Raw genomic sequence first — 22,647 nt, forward strand, 5'->3', positions numbered from 1 at the left:
ACTGATGTTCTGCGACTAATGATCCACAATAGTACTCTGCACGTTCTAACGCCCTTAGTTACTGCCATTACATCAGTGCAAAAAGTTACTTATCAGTTTAATCATTAAATATCAGACTAACACCTTATTACTTCATTGCTAAGAACCTATACAAATAGATTTGAGAAAAACTTCAGTCACAAATTAAGTTGCTGCCGGAGAGGCTATTACCTAAAGACTATTATCTGCTAGAAAAATGTCAACAGCTGTTACAGGACTGCTTCCCGACATTTTTTGCTCAATTCAAGTGTTGAGAAGATTACACACAATTTCTTTTAGAGATAAGGGCTGAACATTATCTAAACAAGCCTGACTCTAAAATCGAGGTAAAATAACCGAAGTTGGGGAAAAAAGTTACCTGTGCCCAAAAAGATACAGCCATAAATCTTATCTCACAGAATTTGACAGAATGCACACAGGGGGAAACCACTCTCAGTGCAAAGTATGCCAAAAAAGTTTCAGGCGTAAATCCTATCTCACTGAGCATATGACAATCCACACTGGGGAAAAACCTTTTCAGTGCTCTGAATGCCAGAAAAGGTTTAGTATCAAACCGAGTCTATCTCGACATGCATTAACCCACTCTGTGGAAAAACCTTACCAGTGCACTGAATGCCAGAAAAGGTTTTGTAACAAACCGAGTCTATCTCGACATGCATTAACCCACTCTGTGGAAAAACCTTACCAGTGCGCTGAATGCCCAAAAAGTTTCAACCAAAAATCTTATTTCACTGAACATATGAGAATCCACTTTGGGGAAAACCCTTATCAGTGCTCTGAATGCCAGAAAAGGTTTTGTAACAAATCGAGCCTATCTCGACATGCAATAACCCACTCTGTGGACAAACCTTATCAGTGCCCGGATTGCCAGAAATGTTTCAAAAACAAGAGCCGTCTCACACAGCATGCAAGATACCACTCTAAGGCTAAGGAAAAACATTATCAGTGCTCTGAATGCCAGAAATGTTTCAGTGATCAAAGCACTCTGACTCGGCATACAAGAACCCACACTGGGGAAAAACCTCATCAGTGCACAGAATGCCAGAAATGTTTCATTGACAAAAACAGTCTCACTCGGCATATAATGACCCACACTGGAGAGAAACCTTATCAGTGCCCTGAATGCCAGAAATGTTTCAGTTGCGAATGCAGACTCACTGAACATACAAGAATCCACACTGAGGAAAAACCTTATCAGTGCTCTGAATGCCCAAAACATTTCAACCTTAAATCACTTCTAACTGCACATGTGAGAATCCACACTGGGGAAAAGCCTTATCAGTGCTCTGAATGCCAGAAATGTTTCAGTCAAAAAAGCTGTCTCACTCGGCACATAAGAACCCACACTGGGGAAAAACCTTATCAGTGCTCTGAATGCCACAAATGTTTCAGTGACAAAATGAGACTCACTAAACATAAAAGGACCCACACTTGGGTAAAACGTTATTGGTGCACTGAATGTGACAAATGTTTCAGTGAAAAAAGCAGTCTCACTCAGCATATAAGAACCTACACTGGGGAAAAACCTTATCAGTGTTCTGAATGCCACAAATGTTTCAGTCGAAAAATCAATCTCACTGAGCATATAAGAATCCACACTGGGGAAAAACCTTATCAGTGCTCTGAATGCCAGATATGTTTCAGTCAAAAAAGCAATCTCACTGAGCATATAAGAATCCACACCGGGGAAAAACCTTATCAGTGCTCTGAATGCCAGATATGCTTCATTCAAAAGAGCAGTCTCACTCAGCATATAAGAATCCACACTGGGGAAAAACCTTATCAGTGCTCTGAATGCCAAAAATGTTTCAGCCAAAAATCTCATCTCACTGAACATGTGAGAATCCACACTGGTGAATACAATTATCAGTGCTCTAAATGTCAGAAAAGATTCAGAGGTAGAGATGGTTACAAGCGCCATAAGAAAACACACCATCAAAATAATTCAGTTCTCTGAATGCCAGAAAAGCATAAATTTTAAACTCAATCTCACTCTACATGAGCAGACGCACACAGGGGAAAAACATTACCAATTTCTCTGAATGCCAGAAATTCCTATTTGATAGGCACAGCCTCACTAACCATAAGCGACTCCATACTGATGCAAAACCTTATGAGTGCTCTGAATGCCAGAAAAGCTGCAGAGAAAAACGCTATCTCACCATGAGAAACTCCACACTGGAGAAAATCCTTATGCCATAAAAGGTTGAATCTGAAAGACAGTGTTATGCCTCATGAGAGATCCCACTCTGGGAAAAAACCTTATGAGTGCTCGAAATGCAAGCAATGTTTTGGTTACAAATTACTTCTCACTTGACATGAGCGAACTCACACGGGGGAAGAAAGCCTTATGTGTGTTCTGAATGTCAGATAAGGTTTAGTCTTGAATACAATGTCATTTCACATGAGAGAATTCACACTGGACTAAAGCCATATACAGGAGGGGAAAGCCAGAAACGTTATACCCAGAAAGGAGATATCACTAAACATGAGAAATGCATCCACACCGGGTGAAAAGTAAGGCGTATCTTGAGTTGCAGAAAAGCTTCTAACAACCTGACTTTACATGAGAGGGCACATATTGTAGTTGCAATAGAATTCATCAAGAAACTCTTACAGGATAACTTAGGCTGCCCGCATGCAACCTCCAAAGAAATTTCAGGCCTGGAAATATTTTTAATTGCAATAGAATCCACAATTTGAGTATCTGAAAGTTACAAAACTCTCAAGGTCTTTACTTTACACAGAGAAGAGTTAGTGCTTGCAAAAATCAACTAATTGCCCAAAAAATCACAATAATAATATCTTAAATTTTACTCCACCCAAAAGGTTTCTACTCACCCTTGTTTCTTAACATATGACTGATATCTATTTTTTCATGATAAGATTAAGCCTATGTGGAGTTCTTCAGTGAGGAACTCCGCAAAGTGACAAAAAAACTCTGGCGGTCTACGCGGAGTTCCGCAAGCAGCGGAGTGCGTAAGGGTCATGCAGTTTGTGGGGATTTCATACCATGTCGGAGGTTCATTTGGCCCTTCTCTTCCAGGAAGTTATGGATCTCTTTGTCAAACGCGTCCTTGTGCCCGAAGTAGGTCAGGGTTGCTACTCCCACTACTTCTTGGTATTTACAGTGTTGTGCGCTGGGCAGGTAGAATACGCGCTGTTTGTGACTCTGACCCCATTTAAACATCGCGCCATTTTGTTGTTGTTGTGGTTGTACTTCGGAGCCTTCCCCTACGACCTGATCCCGCCTCCCAGCTGATCCTCCCTCGCCCCTCCCCCTCCACTCTCCATATATGACAGGAGTTCCCGCGCGCAGCGTTTACGCGCAGCGACCGCGCCCAACCCGCGCCGAAGGTGCGCCAAAGGTAAGCCCGTCTACGCCCGTCCGCGCCTGGACCGCGCCCAGCGCCAGACCCCCTGCCCCTCGCGCTCCCCAGCCCTCCCGCATTACCTATGATGCCGCCACCCTCCTAGCCCTCAACCCCGGTCGCGCTCCCAACTGCGTCCTAGCCGCTCCTGGACACACCCATGGACCTTTCTCCTGCTACTCCTGCAAATTCAGCGGCACCGACCACATCTCTGCTACAACCACTCCACAGATCCCCGACCCCAACCACCTACGATGCATCCTTCTCAACACCCGATCGGTCCACAGGCACGCAATTGACCTATGGAATCTTCTAGACACCATCTCTCCAGACATCGCCTTCCTTACGGAAACATGGATGAATGCTTCCTCCACCCCAGACATCACCATTGCCATCCCTGAAGACTATAAGATCACTCGCAAAGACCGAACCAACCACACAGGAGGAGGAATCGCTATCGTCCATAAGAAATCAATCCGCATCTCAACCAGCTCTGACGCCAACCTCGCCAACTCCGAACACCTTCACTTCCAGATCCACATCGACCCCAAGACCACACTCAGAGGCACCCTCCTCTACAGACCACCAGGACCCCGCGCAAAATTCAGCGAAGACATTACGGACTTCATCACCCCACACGCGCTCCCCTCCAAAGATTACATCCTTCTGGGAGACCTCAACTTTCATCTTGAAAAGACCAACGTCCGCAACACCACCACCCTCTTGGACAACCTCGCCAACCTCGGACTTAAACAACTAGTCACTTCCCCCACCCACATCGCTGGTCACACACTCGACCCCATCTTCACATCCAGCAATCATGTCTCCTTCAGCCACACTACGGATCTCCTCTGGACCGACCACAGCTGCGTTCACTTTACCTACAACAAGCCGAAACCCATCAACCACTCCCAACCCACCCTGCAAAGAAACTGGAACAAAATCACCACGGACCAAATCTCCGCATCGCTCCTTCGAAACTCCCCAGCCCTCTCTTCTAACGCCAACGAAGCCGCCGCCAACCTCACCCTATGGTTATCCAACACCGCCGACACTTTAGCTCCACTGAAAAAACGTCAAAGCAAACCTGGCAGCAAGAAAGCCTCATGGTTCAACGAGGATCTCAAGAAGTCCAAGAAACTCTGCCGCTCCCTTGAAAAGGCCTGGAAAAAAGACCCAACCTCCAGCACCAAGGACGCCTTCAAAAGCGCCACCCGCACTCACCACCAACTGATCCGAAAAGCCAAGAAAACAGCATTCAAGGATCGACTTGACAACAACGCCCACAACAGCAAATAACTTTTCAACATCGTCAAGGAATTTTCCAATCCCTCGGCCAACTCCAACGACATCACCCCCTCTCAAACCCTCTGCGACTCCCTAGCCTCTTTTTTCCACAACAAGATTGCAGACATCCACAACAGCTTTGACAACCAACCCGGAAACCAACCCACCCTACCATCTGCTGACCATCTTCCCCCCATGAACACCCTTAACGCCTGGAACCCAATCTCCACTGAGGACACCATCCACCTGATGAATTCCATCCACTCAGGATCCCCCACAGACCCATGTCCTCACCACATCTTCAACAAAGCAGACTCCGTCATAGCACCGCACCTCCGAGACGTCATCAACTGCTCCTTCAACTCCGCTACCTTCCCAGAAGACTGGAAACACGCCGAACTCACCGCCCTTCTGAAAAAACCAACAGCGGACCCCACCGAACTCAAAAATTACCGCCCCATCTCGCTTCTTCCATTCCCGGCCAAAGTCATCGAGAAAGCAGTCAACAACCAGCTCGCCACCTTCCTCGAAGCCAACAAATCCCTCGACCCCTCACAATCTGGCTTCCGAGCAAAACACAGCACTGAGACCGCCCTCATCGCAGCAACAGACGACATTCGAACTCTACTGGACAATGGAGACACAGTCGCCCTCATCCTCCTCGACCTCTCTGCAGCATTCGATACAGTCTGCCACAGCACCCTTCTTCAACGCCTCAACAACATCGGAATCCAAGGAAAAGCACTTGATTGGATCACCTCGTTCCTCACCGGAAGAACCCAGAGAGTCCGCCTTCCTCCATTCAAGTCCGAGGCCTCTGAAGTCATCTGCGGCGTACCTCAAGGTTCCTCACTCAGTCCCACCCTCTTCAATATATACATGAGCCCCCTCGCGGCCATCGCACGCCAACACAACCTCAACATCATCTCTTACGCGGACGACACTCAACTAATCCTTTCTCTCACCAATGACCCCAGCACCGCCAAAACTAACCTACACGAAGGAATGAAAGAAGTTGCCGAATGGATGAAACAAAGCCGTCTGAAACTGAACTCAGACAAAACAGAAGTCCTCATCTTAGGTACATCCCCCTCTGCATGGGACGACTCCTGGTGGCCGGAAGCCCTCGGAAAAGCACCCATCCCGACAGACCACGCACGGAACCTCGGCGTCATCCTGGACTCTTCACTCTCAATGAACAGACAAGTCAGCGCCGTATCCTCTTCCTGCTTCAACATCCTTCGCATGCTCAGAAAAACATTTCGCTGGATCCCCTCCGAAACAAGGAAGACAGTCACCCACGCTCTGGTCACGAGCCGACTGGACTACGGAAATACCCTCTACGCGGGCACTACCGCAAAACTCCAGAAGAAACTCCAACGAATCCAAAACGCCTCAGCCAGGCTCATATTAGACATCCCACGCAATGAACACATCTCTGGTCACCTTAAAGACCTCCACTGGCTACCCGTCAATAAGAGGATCACTTTCCGGCTGCTTACCCACGCACACAAATCTCTCTACGACATCGGACCAGATTGCCTAAACACTCGGCTGTCCTTCTACACCCCATCCCGCCAACTACGCTCTTCCAACCAAGCCCTCGCTACTGTTCCTCGCATCAACAAGACCACCATGGGAGGCAGATCCTTCTCATACCTGGCTGCTAAAACATGGAACTCACTCCCCGCTTACCTTCGCCTCACCCAAAACCACCTAGCGTTCAGAAAGCAGCTTAAAACATGGATATTTGACAAATAATCTTCCTCCCCTTCCTAAGCGCCTTGAAACCCTCCGGGTATGTAGTGCGCTATACAAATTTTATGACTTGACTTGACTTGACTTGACTTGACTTGACTTGACTTGACAAAGGCCTGCATCCTAGCTTAGTCCTCAGGGACATCAACCGCTTTCTCCGAAAGGAGAAGTTCAAGTGGTTAACCTTGGCTCAGGTCTTATCTGCCTTCGACCGTGGAGATTTGATGGTAGCGTTGGACTTGCAGGACACTTACTTTCACATCCCCGTCTTGCCTGCCCACCGGCATTACCTACGGTTCACGGAAGGCCACACGCATTTTCAGTTTACCACGCTCCCCTTTGACCTAACCAGCCCCCCCTCCCCCGGGTGTTCACTAAAGTGATGGCGGTGGTCGCAGCTCATCTGCGCAGATCAGGGGTTCCAGTCTTCCCCTATCTCGACGACTGGCTGTTGAAGGCTCCCACCTCCAGACTACAACGGACTTTCTGCATTTGCTGGGGTTCTCAGTTAACGTGCTGAAGTCGCACCTGATTCCATCCGTTAAGCTCCTTTTTATCGGAGCGGTTCTGGACACAGCACAGTTTTGGGTCTATCCTCCCTAGCAGCAAGTCCAGTATATTTGGGCTATGATACCGATGTTTCAGCCTCCATCCCGGTGTTCGGTGAGAATGACCCTGAGGCTGCTGGGCCTCATGGCCTCCTGAATCCTGCTGGTGGATCATGCCAGATGGCATATACGTGCTCTGCAGTGGGACCTGAAGTTCCAGTGGGCGCAGGACCAGGGGAATCATTTCGATGATGTTCAGATTTTGGAGGGGACTGCAAGTCAGTTGCAGTGGTGGTTCACGAACCAGGATTGGGTCAGCAGCAGATCCCTCTCCCTTCCCCAACCTGAGTTCACAGTAGTGACGGATGCGTCACTCCTGGGATGGGGCAGTCATATGGGAAAGGCGGAGATCAAAGGCCTCTGGTCTCTGGCGGAATCCAGGCACCACATCAACCCTCTGGAGCTCCTGGCGATTCGTCTTGCACTGAAGGCATTCCTTCTTTCTATCAAAGGAAGAGTGGTGCGGGTGTTCACGGACACCACCGCCATGTGGTACTCCAACAAACAGGGCAGGGTCGGGTCATGGACCCTATGTCAAGAGGCTCTTCTCCTTGGACATGGCTGGAACCTCAGGGCATACCTCTGGTGGTTCAACACCTAGCACGTTCCCTGAACGCCAGGGCGGACAAACTCCACCGCCGGTGCATGATGGATCACGAATGGCGTCTTCACTCAAAGGTGGTGCAAGGTCTCTTTTAGCAGTAGGGAGAGCCTTGGTTAGATTTATTTGCCACTGAAGAGAACGCACAATGTCAGCAGTTCTGCGTGTTGGAGTTTTCAAGGCGGCTCTCGCTCGCCAATGCTTTTCGTCACAATTGGAGTTGCGGCCTCCTGTATGCCTTTCTGCCTGTACCACTTCTGCCAAAATTGCTGAAGAAGATCAAACGCGACCAGTCCCAAGTCATTCTTGTGGCTCCGGACTGGGCACGAAGAGTCTGGTACCCCGAGCTCTTGAGCATGGCCATCGATCCTATTGTTAACAGATTTCTGAAGTGCATTACTCATCTCTTTCCTCCTTCTCCTTTCGTATTTATTTATTTATTTATTTATTTTTAGGTTTGTATAGCGCTGGAATCGACTACCAAAGGAGTATCTCTGCCCTTTGGCGGATACTAAGGAGGGTTGTGGACTGACATGGTTAGTAGGAGAGAAACAAGAAAGTTTTTAACAGTTTCCTAAATGTCGAATGTTCCGAACAGAGTCTGAGATAGTCAGGAAGTTTGTTCCATAAACGAGGAACGAGATAGGAGAGAGCCTTCCCTCCCAATCTTGTCCTCTTGATGATACGTACTTCAAGAAGGTTTTTACTACTGGAACGCAGGGCAGGCAAGGGAGTTAAGGAAATGAATTTGTCGGCCAGATAGGATGGGCCCAGATCGTGTAGAGCTTTGTAAATAATGCAGCAGACTTTAAACCTATCCGCTGGCGAATGTGCAGCCAGTGGAGTTTCACTAGTAGGGGGCGCGATGGTGTCCTAGGAGGTGCATTCTGAACCAGTCTGGCAGTATTCTGGACTATTTGAAGTCTGCTCAGCAGAGAGTCATTAGCTGAGATCAAAAGCCCGTTACAGTAGTCTAGGAGACTAATGACTAACGCCTGGACTAAGGTTTTGCGAGTAAAGTCCGGGAGTAAAGGAAAGACTTTCTGGAGCATTGTGATTATGTGAAAGCATGAGCCAGCTGTCTGTGCTACTTGTTCTTTTAAAGTAAGAGCCTGGTCTAATCGTATGCCTACATTTTTTACAACTAATCTAGGGGCGGGGTTGTGCCAGTGGGACTTGAATCTTGTCCTCACTTATCTTGTGTGTGCTTCCTTTGAGCCCCTATATAATTGTCCTCTTCGCCTCCTTTGAGACTGCTTTTTTGCTTGCCATCACCTCTGCTCGCAGGGTGAGTGAGCTTCAGGCTTATCTTCCAGACTTCCCTTTCTTGCTGTCCATCCAGACAAAGTAGTCCTCCGTACTAAGCCCTCTTTTCTGCCCAAAGTGATTACCTCTTTCCACATAGGTCAGACCATCACATTGCCCACCTTCTTCCCTCCTCTGCACCCTTCCAAAGAGGAGTGTAGATTCCACTGTCTGGACCCAAAATGTGCGCTGTCTTTCTACCATGGCCGCACTAAAGACTTCCGGGTGGACTCTTTGCGGATTATGTGGGCACCAAGAAAGGTCGGGCAGTGCACAAAGGTACCATCTCTGGATGGGTCTTCCTATACATTAAGATCTGTTATTCTTTAACTAAAAAGGACCTCCAGTAGGTCTGCGCACCCACTCTACCAGGGCAACGGGAGCCACTACTGCTTTGGGACGTGGAGTTCCGCTGGTTGACATCTGTCACACAGCCACGTGGGCATCCCTGCACACGTTAACTAAGCATTACTGTCTGGACAGCCAAGTCCGGAGAACTGGATTTTTTGGCTGTTCTGTTCTCCAGGACTTCCTGGTGTGAACTTAGTTTGCAGACCCACCTCCTGGTTTGGTATTGCTGGGGTATCTATTCTAAGGTAAGGAATCTATAACTAATAGTCTATTTCAGATGTACAAGTTACTTACCTTCGGTAACGATGTATCTGTAAGAGACATATATTAGTTATAGATTCCTTACTGCCCCACCCATCCTCCCCATTCTGCACACTGACTTCTAGGGATAGGGACTCCCTTACAGGGCCCTAGTTTTGTGCACCAGGGGTCAGTGTCTTGCATGGCTCTGTGCTTCTGGCATGGAACGCCGTATCAAAACTGACATTAGTGCGCAGGAGCGGAGTCTAAATAGACACCACTGTGTCATCCCGGTGACCACGATGCTCATGACAGACGGAGTCGACCGATGCCACCTACCGACACGTAGGGGTACTGCTAAGTAAAAATGTATTCAGATCCAGTCTGACGCCTGGGGGTAATTCTAAGCTAAGGAATTTATAACTAATATATGTCTTACAGATACATTGTTACCGAAGGTAAGTAACTTGTTCATTTTGTGCCTACCAGGGATGGTGCATCAATTGAGAAAGAGGGCAGATAATAGAAAGAACACAGCGTGGGAGCATGTGCACAGCCCTGGTGAACACCTTAATTGATAGTTAATCGTTCAGTCACCTGGCCCTGGGTTCTCCAGCGAACCTGGGCATAATTACCCTCATGTAGACTGATCAATAGGCTCAAGAGCCTCCTGGGATGGCCCATATCACCCCAAACCTTCCATAGCCTGCTTCCTGGAACCAGGTCAAAAGCAGATTTAAGGTCGATGAAGGCAACATACAAGTTTCCCTGCCGACCACAACGATCTTCCAATAGAGTAAAAGGAAGCGGAAACCTGATGAATCGTGGATATCTTCTTCCTACAGCCTGTCTGAAAGGGGGATACAATGGCTTTAGCTGCAGTCCATTCCTCAATCTTGCTCAAGACCAATTGGGCAGAAATGCTCTTCGCACAGTTGATCAAGCTGATCAGCCTGTAATTGGCTGGATGGAATCCATCCCCCTTCTGATATATCGGGACGACGTCCGCTACCTTCCAAGAGTCCGGTACTGTGGCACCACTGATAATGGCATTAGTTAAGAAAAAGTTATACAAAGACAATTTATCTCTTTCTAGCAGAAGGATATAAGCTGGAATGCAGTCTATTCCTGAAGGTCTACCTCTGGTTATTGCATCCAGAGCTGAGGATGTTAGCCAGGTCGAGGAAAGGGCCAGGTACAGCTATGGAGTTTTCTGTTTACACAGTCCCCAGCACAGTGTCCGGCTTATTAAAAGGAGGGACTGAATAAAGATTGGAGAAATGATCAAACCAGGTCTGGGGAGAAATGTTATTTTGCAGAGGTGAAGCAGATTCGATCCGCCAAGAAATCAGCACTCAAGGATCGTCTTGACAACAACACTCACAACAGCAAAGAACTCTTCAACATCGTCAAAGAATTCACCAACCCCACCGCAGCATCTAACGACATCACTCCCTCCCAAGACCTCTGCGACGCGTTATCCTCCTTCTTCTACAACAAAATTGACGACATTCACAACAGCTTTGAGAATACTCCCAGCGATCAACCCTCCCCACCCCCCTCAGATCCTACTCCGCCAACTAACATCCTTAGCGCCTGGTACCCAATCGCCACTGAAGACACCATCCGCCTAATGAACTCTATCCACTCTGGCTCGCCAACCGACCCCTGCCCCCACCACATCTTCAACAAAGCTGACTCCATCATCGCACCCCATCTCCAGGAGGTCATCAACTGCTCGTTCAACTCTGCCACCTTTCCAGAATGCTGGAAACACGCCGAACTCAGCGCCCTTCTGAAGAAACCCACAGCAGACCCCTCCGAACTTAAAAACTACCGACCCATATCCCTCCTCCCTTTCCCGGCCAAAGTCATTGAGAAAGCCATCAACAGCCAGCTCGCCACCTTCCTTGAATCCAACAATTCCCTCGATCCATCTCAATCCGGGTTTTGAGCCAAACACAGTACCGAAACCGCCCTCATTGCAGCAACCGACGACATCCGAACACTACTGGACAACGGAGAAACAGTGGCCCTCATTCTACTCGACCTCTCCGCCGCTTTCGACACAGTCTGCCACAGCACCCTTATACAACGCCTCAGCAACATCGGCATACAAGGAAAAGCCTTGGACTGGATCATCTCATTCCTCGCTGGGAGAACTCAAAGAGTCCGACTTCCCCCATTCAACTCAGAGGCCACCGAAGTCATCTGTGGCGTACCTCAAGGATCTTCACTCAGTCCCACCCTCTTCAACGTCTACATGAGTCCACTCGCTTCCATCGCTCGTCAACACAACCTCAACATCATCTCTTACGCCGACGACACCCAGTTAATCCTTTCCCTCACCAAAGACCCCAACACCGCCAAAACCAATCTCCACGAAGGCATGAAAGAAGTAGCCGAATGGATGAAACATAGCCGCCTAAAACTCAATTCAGACAAAACGGAGGTGCTCATCCTAGGATCTTCACCCTCTGCCTGGGACGACTCCTGGTGGCCTTCTGCTCTGGGCACAGCACCCACACCCACAGACCATGCACGCAACCTTGGATTCATCCTAGACTCCTCTCTCTCGATGTCCAGACAGGTCAACGCAGTCTCGTCCTCCTGCTTCAACGTACTTCGCATTCTCAAAAAGATCTTCCGCTGGATCCCCCTCGAGACAAGAAAGACTGTCACCCACGCACTGGTCACGAGTCGACTGGATTTCGGTAACACACTATACGCCGGAATCACAGCAAAATTACAGAAAAAACTCCAACGCATCCAAAACGCATCAGCGAGACTTATATTAGACATCCCTCGCCATGATCACATCACCGCACACCTAAAAGACCTCCACTGGCTTCCCGTCAACAAGAGAATTACTTTCCGCCTTCTCACCCACGCACACAAGGCCCTCTACGACCTGGGACCTGAATGCCTCAACACTCGACTGTCCTTCTACAAACTCACCCGCCATCTTAGATCGTCCAATCAAGCCCTCGCCGTAATCCCGCGCATCCGAAAATCCACCATGGGTGGCAGATCCTTCTCCTTCCTTGCTGCCAAGACCTGGAACTCACTCCCCACTCACCTCCGCCTTACTCAGAACCACATCTCCTTCAGAAAAAAACTTAAAACCTGGCTATTCGACAAATAATGAACCCCCTCCCCAAGCGCCTTGAGACCCTCTGGGTGAGTAGTGCGCTATACAAATGCCCGAACTTGAACTTGAACTTGAACTCCACTTTACAAGTGCCCATAACCTGGTGAAGTTCTTAAAAGAGCAAGCCAATTTGAGTTCCTGTCATCTTTCTTCCTCCCATTCTTTCTTAGCCCGAGCTTGGGCCCTTTTGTACCTCTCTCCGTCCAGACTGATTTCTGAGATGTCCTTTGTGAAGGATATCTACATGAAAGTCTGAATTCCTTATTAAACCAATTGTTTACTTTATGAAAATTCCGTTTGTGGACTTTAATAGGGACTATAAGGTAGTACAATATTTTCTTGAAGTTGTTGTGGAAGCAGTCATTGGCATGCCACCCTCTTAGTTCTTGCAAATCGATTTCCCGAAGGTAGTGGTAGATTGATCTTCACCTCGCAGGATGACCAAAATATCGTTGATACACACATATAACTGAAATCCCAATTGGCACAGACAAACCATGGGAATAAAAGCAGTGATTGGGATAGGACGGGGCTTAAACACTATTTTACCTTGTCCATGTAAGATAGTCCCAAATCTCCATTGATTTCAATAGGAACAAGGCAGTTGTCCCTTCTCTCACAGAGGGGGCCCCATTAGACTTGACCTTTTCCACATGAGTGATTTTCAGGGTGTGTGGTGAAGTGCCACCGGTCACCTAATATACAAGAGAATACGTATGGCTAACCATATAGAACTATGGCTCCTGATAACCAGGTGCCTTAGAATATGTGCGAGGGACACTGCCTGTTCTTTTCTATATTTTCATATATGTTTTTTTTATTGTACTCTCATAAGCTCAGAAGATTACCTCCACCAGATACCTGTGACAGACTGTCCATTGGACCTGGTCCAAACATCCTACACTTATACATACAAGATTGGGCACTCTGATTCAGGTGCACTGACCTCTCTATACCCTTAGACATATGGGGCTGACCGCTTGCAACAGGATACATGTGTAGTACAAGGGACATGGTTTACACACCCATCACTCATTTCTACTTTCGGGTGTGCTGATTTTTCTAATGGGTCTTTCGCCCTTGGGTATACAGCGCTGACCCTTTAAAAACACATGCCAGTACATTGTGGTATTTGCATTTAACTTCGATGGAGACCTGTCTTTAGTGATTCTATTCCACGTGAAAAGTGGCTGTGTGTGACAGAGGCAAGAAAGCCTTCAGCATTTAGTGCGCGTTCATTCAGATTCATGCTGCCGGCATGGGAATACATTTCCCAAGTACTCGTGGTCACGTGACTGCATCAAGTAATGCGATTATACAACCTGAGTGAGTAGCCACACACCAAATTCAGCTTTAGCTAGCTCCAGATCCTCTATTCGAGCAACAGCGATTACTCTGGACACCGTCCTCCATCTGCTGTGGTATAACGGATTGCTGGCTCCCTGTATACAGTTATGGGTCTCTGACCCTCCGTTTGTTATATCTGTAATTTTTACTGCACCGACGCAGCGTGTTCCCTGTATACAGAAATGGGTCCCTGAACCTACCTTTTTGTTTAACTTGAGTTTTTTGTGCATTGAGCTTGTCTTTTCTTTTTTTTTCTTGTTATGAAAAAGTAAAGAATGCTGCATTCATGTTAAAGATATGAAAGTGTCAAAGCACACTCTCTCATGTCGTAGGAAAGTTCTCAGTGCACATGTGGCAGGTGTTGTGTTTTGAAAACAAAGCACGCTGCCCCAATGCAGAGGTCAACTATTTTAAGCCCATTTCCTCCACTGCATCTCAGCTTTGTTATTGCAGTGCACATCAAACATGTCTACAGTTTTCAACTTGAAGAATGCTGCATCTATGTTTAAACTAGGCAGTGTTATCATGTGCCTTACCGCTGCATATTTTAATGGGGCAGTTGCTTCTGAAATCTAAACACGCTGTACTTGTGTGTAGACCAACTAGCTCTAAGAGTCTTTTTTCCCACCATAATACCACATATTTCCTTTGGAAGTTACTGCACTAGGTTCTGCCTTTGTTCACTCTGTGCTGCCGCAACACAAGCCTGCTATGAGGCACGAGCCATCAAAAACATTGATACACAAACTTCAAGGCAGACACACGACTGCCTCCACGGTCTTGGCGTGTCTCCCCCTAGTGTTAAACACCATTACGCAGCCCGCTTGTCTCGATAAACCTTAGTGACATTTGAATACATGCTCGGAGAACGTATTAGGGACTTCACAGCCATACGAAAATACCTCAGTCACTATTGCAGACACCGCCTATGAGTATATGGACAGTTTTTAATCTACATGGGCACACTTTTACTTTACACTTGTTCTGAAATGCCTAGAACTGTTACAGCCTTCCAGAAGACTTATTTTCTTACCATGCTCACCTTCCTATAATTCTTTATTCGGGCGGAGAGTCACCCTGAGCCGCATGCCACGGTGAGTTGAGGCACATTTCCAGACGTCAACGGATTAACCTTTCTACAGTATATTATTATTGTAGTGAAGTCTATAAATTATTTTATTTTTCACCTATACTAAGAATAACAGACATTGACTATACAGTATATGGTTTGGACGGGTTTGTATGTCCTGGACTGAATAGCTTTGAAATGTAACGCTAGCACAGTTTTTCAAATGTCTGACCTAGATTTTTTCAAACCATTCTTATATTTCCTATGTATGTATTCTTTTTGGTACCACCAGTGAATTTACCACTCTATTAAGAATAATATGATCACTGGATTTTTTTGTATATTAAAACCCTTCTGTATACTTATATTGGTTCGTACACCATTTTTGGGTCTCGCCTGAGCCAGGCCGCATGCGTTGCTCTGCAAGGCTTTTAGTAAGGGCCTTAAACTCTGAATACACGCTTGCACGTGTGCTTATTTATCCTTGCTGTCTCTCTCTTTATCACCTTCCCCTTTTCTGCCTTTCCCTCTCTTGCTTTGGGACCTTTTCAATGTTCAACAAAAAGCTGTAAAACCTGCTGACCGATCTTTGTTGTTTTAATAAGGCGTTTTTTTAATCACCTGTGCCTGGAAGCTGTAGCAGATTGGAGTACGACAAGCCCCTGAAATATGGACCTCGTCTGCCGGTTTCTAAGCTTTAACCAAGGAGAAATGTATTCCGTGATAGCTTGGAGGGATGAACTGACCAGTCAGAGATCCCATGGCAGCTGTGTGGAGACTCCAATTTACGAGCTCCTTCTTGCAAGTAGTTATGGGAACCAAAAGATGCACGCCATGCCCTCTGACCTTTCGCAGGCAACATAGTTAATTTTAAATCCCTCCCTGCACAAAAACTTTCAGAATGCCTAAGAATCCATTCTTTTGAAGTCTGGAGCGTTGGATCTGTCTTCTATATCTATGCGTTTTAATACAAAATAATGAAAGCGCCTAGATTTTTGCACCATATAAGTCAAGGTAGTTTACGAGAACGCTGCGTGCTCCTTGCATCTGTTCCCTGCGGTGCATGCATCATTCCAGGAATCCAACCCAGAGCTGGAGCCTCCCGCCACATTCCTGTGCTTTGGTAGCCTGGTTCATCCTTTACTGAGCCAATAGACTCTTCGATAGATATTGTATGCTTTATTTGTTTCTGCCAGGCGCACAACATATAGACTTTTCACACACTTTCTGTAGTATGCTTCGTTCTGGGCAGATCAAGTCTAAGCCCCACTCTACTTCTATCCTCGTGTCAGTGCAGCCCGATGTAAACAGTAATTGTAATGTATTTGCATTTATATAACGCTTACTACCCCTGACGAACATTGAAGCACATTTTCAGCGAGTAGCATGCTACTCCAGGATCCAGAAATGGTTAGTGATGAATTAGTGTAGGGAAATATAAAATTCATTTGAGAGCTGGACAATTTGGTCTGTTAGTTCGGTTGAAAAAGATAGTGGAGGGATAGAAGAGGGAAGGGTTTCCATTTATATAGCGCTTACTACCCCTGATGAAGTGTTGAAGCGCTTTTCGGTAAGTAGCATGCTACGCCAGAACCCAAAAAGATTAATAGATAGATCAGTTATAGTGGGTAGGTTGTTTAATTGTATACACACAACTGTACGAAAATTAATAAAATTCCGTTGTAAAGTTGTATCCAAGAGGCAAGTATAGTCTCTGATAATAATGTATACAATAGTAATGTTGATGCAAAGTCATCTGTGCTGGAGTATCTTAGACTCTTGTTGAATTGTACCATCCACCTTGTAGGTACTGCTATTTGTATCAGGTCCACGTTGTAGGCAGACACAAACGCCTACATTGTGAACTATTTATATTAAGCATAATGTAGGTGAGCAGATAACAGTAACCACTGTACAAGCTGTATTAGGTGCTTAGAAGTAGAGTGACATAGAGGGCAATAAACACTCCACTAAATCTTTTTTTTATTATTAACAGTGCTCATAAGACCATACAATGCAATACCATGTACAAATAGCCCATTGGGGAACAGTTCAGGCATCATCTGGGGATTACACATCCGAGAAACACAAGTGTCTTCCATGAATACAAATCGACTACTCCTCCAAGGACTGCACTGTCTTATTAACACGGGCGAAAAGGCAAACAAGCAGTCAGGCGGCGCTCTGATTGTATACCTGACAGGATGGTGACAGACCCCAACCACCTGCAGGGGAAACGTGCCACCTCACTTAATAGCTGCCAGACGCTTTACTATGTAAGCAGACTGGTGGTTTACAACTGCGCCTACGTTGGGGCACCACATGTTTTTTCCAGCATAGTCTGGTGTACTCCCCCTGTGTGGGATGATAGCACCCACTGAAAACTGCACCGTTGTGTAGTCTGGGACAGTGCACCTTCGATGTTATTCTGAACTGGGCCTTTAAATACGGTATTATTTAGTGTTTTAATTCAGGTATACAAAGAATGTGGTACTACTTGTATACTAGGGTAGGACAAGGAAGATTGAATTTCTAAGGTGGCGGCAATATTTTTGTCAACCCAGAGAAGTGAGGATTTGAACTCAGCGTGACAGGTCCGACAACCAGGGGCTCATTGATGGGATTTAGGCGTAGGGCAGTGCAGCAAGGCAATACGATGCATTCATGTCCTTTCTTCCTGCACTGGCGCCGTTTTGGCAGCCCAGCACCAATGCAAGGGTACCTTCGCTGCATGCAAGGTTGTTTTTGTGCAGGGGCTCTTTCCTGAACACAAACCATGCTAAGAGGTGTTTTTCTCTTTGTGTGTCTCCTGCAGAATGTCTTTTCACGACGCCTCACCTCAGGAGGCGCACACACGTGGCACCTCCCCAGGTTGACATGATTTTGTAAATCTGGGGCAGCGTTAAATTCTGTGTGTGTTACGTGGGAAAACCCACCGCCACACCCAAGAAAAGCCTCGTGGGAAAACCCACCGCAACACCCAAGAAAAGCCTTGTGGGAAAACCCACCGCAACACCCAAGAAAAGCCTCGTGGGAAAACCCACCGCAACACCCAAGAAAAGCCTCATGGGAAAACCCACCGCAACACCCAAGGAAAGCCTTGTGGGAAAACCCACCGCAACACCCAAGAAAAGCCTCGTGGGAAAACCCATCGCAACACCCAAGAAAAGCCTCATGGGAAAACCCACCGCAACACCCAAGAAAAGCCTCTTGGGCACAGATCAAGGCGGCATAGTGACCTGCACTGCATTGCGTGACTCATGATTTCTGAGGCCACTTAAAACTACGCAGGGAGGCTTTGTGCGGCTTCTTAAATCGATTGAGAGCACTGCGTCATGCATGTACCCCGTTACGTGGTGCAAAAGTGACGCAGGGCTCTCATAAAGAAGCCTGTGGGAGAGAACAGGCCCTGCACCAAATGTGACAGCTGCTGCACACACCCAGTGGCACATGAGAGATGCCAGGCTCCGAGCCCTGTGTGGAAAGAAGAGGCGGGCTCTACATGAAGTATGTCAGGGACACGACAGACTGCACTCAGGGCATGATTTAGGAGACCCAAAGAGGACAGACTCTTTACTAAGTTTAACAGAGGACAGTCCAAGGGTTTGCTTGAAGTTAACCAAAGAGGGAGAGAGAAAGGTTAGGAAATAGAGTGCCAATGAATACTCAAAAAATACACAAAAACTACACTTGTCACCTCTGAGAGTGCAAAAAGGTTTTTCTTTAATCAATCTCAAAACAATACACATTTTCAATTAATGGTGTACATGTGTGTAGATATATGTCTGTCACAACACTCAAAAAGGAGCTTCACAAATAAATATCACACAAATAGAGAAAAACTCTTCGTTGAGTACAAGACTTTATACATTGTTTACATTTGTCCTGTGAAGTCAGGCAACAATGGACAATTTAAAAAACGTCAATCCACGTTTTGATGGACATCTTCAATTTACATCTCCACCTTGTTCAGGACCAAGGTTTAGATACATCTATAATGTATACCATCTTTTCCAGTTTGCCCAGCCCGAGCCTTATCGATACTTCCTTAAGGGAAGATCGCTCTCATATCATCTGCATACTGAGATGTTTTTAGATAGGATACACATTTGCCTAATAAACAATTTCTTCATTTTCAATAAAATACTGTACAGACAAACCCAGGGAACGGTGATGGGAACTTGCTTCGCCCTCAGCTTTGCTGGGTTGTACCTGGGCTGGTGGGAGAAGCAAGTTGTCAGTAACATCAGACACTTTGAAGACCACGTCGTCCTCTGGGTCAGATACATAGATGACATCTTTTTTATCTGGAAGGGTACCCAGAATCAAGCTTACGAATTTGTCAACATACTCAATGATAAGTCCCTAAACCTATCATATAGTAGCAACATAAACAAAACTACCATTGAGTTTCTAGTTCTGAAATTGGAGGAGGTAGGAAAAGAAACAGCGGGCAATAGTCTACTGCACATGGACAGCTGCCACCCTACCATTCTAATCCAAAGCATCCCTTACGGAGAGCTATTACGTTCGAAAAGAAACTGTAGCACTGAAGAGGGATTTCAAAAAGAAAAGGTGCTTATAATGCAAAGATTTGTTGAGAGAGGGTATGCTAAGAAAACCATTAGACAAGCTAGTAAGAAGGTTGAAAAACTCAAACGTAATGAATTGCTAGTACCAAAGAAAAAGACGGATGAGGACAAGCAAAATAGATTAATTCCATCTTTTTAACAACCACGCCTGGCAGGTGAAATGTAGTTTAAAAAAATACTGGGAAGTTTTAAAAACAGACCCAGATTTAGTAAAACCTGTTGGAGACAAGCCAGCCATCACTTTCAGAAAAGTGAGATCCCTAAAAGACATGTTGAGTCACTGTTTACTTAATCTGGAAAGGGATAAGTCTGACATCAAAGGATTTTTCACTTGTAGAAAATGCAAGGCATATAAGTTTAGCGATATTTGCAAGACCATTAAACTATCCAAAAAACTAGCAGCGCACAAAATCCTAAAACATTTTACTTGCAATACGGAATTTACAATATATGCTCTCAAATGTCTGTGCAATGAATTCTATATCGGGAGTAAGGCCACAAAAGAGTATTAGAACATATGCGAGCTATTCACAATGAAGATCAACAATACCCCATTGCGAGACATTTGAAAAACTTCCAGAACCAGAATTGTAACCTGCTGAAATTCTGTGTGCTTGATAGTGTTCCAATTCGAGAATGGGGCGGCAACAGAATATTAGAACTAAGAATATTAGAATCAAAATTGATCATCATCAGGTACAACACCCTTCAAATCATCCCACAAGCCTTAGCCTTGATGAAGAACTAGCGGTACATCTTGGTTAATCATTACTGACAGAAGGATTGAAATAGTTATTAGGTTCATATGTTTTTTATTTGAAATATATAGCTACATATTTGATTTTAATCACTATCTTTTGTCTATTTTTTGCAGTATACATGAAGATATCGTTGAGACGCAGGAGAGCTATAATATCTAACTGGTGTTGTACAGTAGGAATGTTATTTTCTTATTGTTAAAAACATGGATGTGAAGTATAATCAAATTAATGAATCAAAACTATGACAATGCAATTTGAATATATCGTATCAAATGATAATAGTCCCACTTGGGCAGAATTTAAATTGAAGGAGTTATTTTAATCAACAGCGGAGGGTTGAAAGTCAGATGTGGCGCAACCATGTGACAATGAATCAATTTTGTTTGAATGATCGATTGATCTTCATTAATTGTGCCAAAAAATTGGGATTATCTAACAAAGTTAGTCACATTCATGTATACCAACTAGGGCGGATTGGACCAATTGATTCTAAAAGTGTAGCATATCGGTGATTACTACATAATGTTTTGTGAATTTTACAAGTATCACTTTTGAAATCTAAATAAGGATGTTACAAAATGCTGAATTAATTTTGTCGCTCCAAAATTGCGTTTAAGTTTATATAATTTATCGTAAGAAAATGACTAAAGATGTTTTCTATTTCTAACACAAGCAGATATCACATGGTGAGTTCTTCTAAAAAATCAGAAGTAACATGTAACCTTACCCGTGATCAAGGAGCGCAAGGCTCCGAACGCGTTGGGATGTTGCTGGCAGTATTTTATTAAATCACGCTGTAAAATTGAAGCCGCGGTACTGTGGTTTATGGACTGAAGTGAATTGAAAGTCGGTTGTTTATCACAGGCTTGCTGTATACATCTATAATGTAGTAGACAATATTTTGTCGAAAATATTACATAGTGTTTCATTGGTACTTCTCTGTGAAAATGCTGACATCAGTATGATGCTACTCACAGCATGCATCTCTATTGGAGGGAGTATCCTAAAGGAGCAAATTACAAAGCCTTCCAAAGATGACCAGTAGATTGGACCAAAGGGTGTCATCAAACAGGAATTCAGCAATCCATCAGCGTGTGTTTTTTAGGTGCTGTTTCAGACTAGGCTCTGCACCCATATTTCAGGGGAAAGAGGAGTCTATGCACCCAGTGTGAAGGATGGAGACACAGAGGTGTCATGCTCTGCACCCACTGCTAGAGAGGATAGTCCCCAGGCAGTGAGCCCAGTGTGGCGGAGAAGAGACACGCTCCATACAAAGGGAAACAATCAGGCTCTACGCTGAGGGTGATGGTGGACAAGGCAGGCTCTGCTTCTAGTGTTACCAAAGAGAAGCCTTTGAAGTTCAAGTCTCTTCTCCCAGAGTGACGGTATATGCCAGGCTCTGTGGCCAGTGTGATGGAGTAAAGACATGGAGAGGTCAGGCTTAGCTAGCAGTGTGACTGGGGATGAGTGGTTAGAAACTGTCAGCACTCAATTCATTGTCTTGTTGTGTTTGCTGTCTATGCCTTACGCGGCCAAGGGTATGCCCAGACGTGGGTCCCTTGCTCGCTGTGCGACTGGATTCAAGCTCGCCTGGCTGATGAGGGGTTATACCCTGAAACCAGTCCCAAGATGCTTGTTTCCGGTCCAGTGAGGACCTGGCCTGGCAATTCGGGTTGGACTGTTTCCATGAGAAGAAGGGTAAGGACTGATTTGCACATGGCTGGGTCCAAACTAGGGTGGTATAGTGAGCGAAAGAACAATGGATTAAACACAGAACTCTTGACTCGGGGTGTGTGTTTGAAAAGTTTCGGCACTCTGTCCATCATCTTGTTGTGTTTGCTATGTTTGCCCTAAGTGGCCATGGGTATGTCCAGACGTGGGTCCTTTGCTCGCTGTGCCACTGGAATCAAGCTATCCTGGCTGATGAGAGGTTATACCCCAAAACTGGTCCCAAGATGCTTGTTTCCAGTCCAGGGAGGACCTGGTCGGGCAATTCAAGCTGGACTGTTCCCATGAGGAGCAGGGTCAAGACTTATTAGCACATGCCTGGGTCCAAACTAGGGTGATATATTGAGAAAAAGACGAATGGTTTAAACCCAGATCTCTTGACTGGGGGTGAATGGTTGAAAGGTTTTAGCACTACGTCCATCATCAGTGGGATGAAGGA

At 45.9% G+C, this 22,647-nt stretch overlaps 1 long non-coding RNA gene across 2 annotated transcripts in view; it reads left to right on the forward strand.

The window, feature by feature from the left end:
• LOC147737428 (uncharacterized) overlaps positions 1-21,279 on the forward strand; it is a 170,497-nt gene extending 149,218 nt beyond the window's left edge. For both annotated transcript variants that reach the window (XR_015297380.1, XR_015297382.1), the window contains one exon: positions 20,594-21,279. This is a non-coding gene — a long non-coding RNA (uncharacterized LOC147737428). The remainder of the gene's footprint in view (positions 1-20,593) is intronic.
• Positions 21,280-22,647: the final 1,368 nt, after the last annotated feature.

The sequence above is a fragment of the Lissotriton vulgaris genome, chromosome 1_1, assembly GCF_964263255.1.
Source record: "Lissotriton vulgaris chromosome 1_1, aLisVul1.2, whole genome shotgun sequence".
NCBI lineage: Eukaryota > Metazoa > Chordata > Amphibia > Caudata > Salamandridae > Lissotriton > Lissotriton vulgaris.